At 56.2% G+C, this 963-nt stretch overlaps 1 non-coding gene across 1 annotated transcript; it reads left to right on the top strand.

Moving 5' to 3' along the window:
- TRNAS-UGA (transfer RNA serine (anticodon UGA)) lies at positions 1-84 on the top strand. The gene has a single exon. It is a non-coding gene; the product is annotated as a tRNA-Ser (tRNA).
- Positions 85-963: the final 879 nt, after the last annotated feature.

Genomic DNA, 963 nt, shown 5'->3' on the forward strand with positions numbered 1-963 from the left:
GCTGTGATGGCCAAGTGGTTAAGGTGTTGGAGTTGAAATCCAATAGGGTTCCCCTGTGCACAGGTTCAAATCCTGCTTACAGCAAGGCCTGTGTTTTAGCCAGTCTCTAACACGGGCAATACCTCTCTACAACCCCTGAGACACTCTCAATTCTCTCCTCACCCCAATAAATCATGTTCTGCTCCTTTCATAGAGATCCCTGGGACACCACCTCACCCTATGTCCCTGAGGGGTCAGGCAAACTCTCAGCACCTGAAGCCTCTGCCACTCACCTAGTGCCCCCTAGATCAGCCATAATCCTGGTTCTGCTCCTCTCTCTAGTGTGTGAAAGGAGCCAAGTCAGCGACTCCATGGGTGCTACAGGGCTGCAGAAGAAACAGAGGGAAAAAAAAAGCTGCCCAGCAGACGCCCCTGCACCTCCCACCTGCTAGCGGGCCTGGCCGACAAGCTCCTCCTCTTCTGCTTCAGCGCCTCCCGCTGGCCATTGAAGGGGTGTGCTGGAGGAGTGAGGAGAGAAAGGGGCAGGTTAGGAAGAGATTTTGATGGTTTGGGGCCAGGGCCTGAGGTGGAGCAGGCATTGAGCACTGCCCGGGAACTCTAAGTCAGCAGCTCTGAGCGCAGAAGCCTTCCCTGAGTCTGAGCTGCCAGGATCCCTGCCGCAGAGCAGGTGCCACAAGTCTCAGCCTCTCTGTCCCACACATGGCTCTGGGCACCACCAGGAATCATTTGGCTCCTGGCACACAAGGCAACTTAAAAGCTGAGTCCCTGGACAGCAGCTCAAACCCCGGCCCCTCCCATTAAGAGCCTGATGTCTACTGACTGAGCTAGCCAGGCTTGCTAAGAACCTCCACCCCTCCTCTTCTTCTCCACGGCCACTGCCAATTCCTCCTTCTCTTCCTCCCTCCTGCACCTGAGGGTCACTAAATCTCCTCACCTAGACAGCCAGCCCATCCACTGCACCCC

The sequence above is a fragment of the Gopherus flavomarginatus genome, unplaced genomic scaffold (assembly GCF_025201925.1).
Source record: "Gopherus flavomarginatus isolate rGopFla2 unplaced genomic scaffold, rGopFla2.mat.asm mat_scaffold_144_arrow_ctg1, whole genome shotgun sequence".
Taxonomy (NCBI): Eukaryota; Metazoa; Chordata; order Testudines; family Testudinidae; genus Gopherus; species Gopherus flavomarginatus.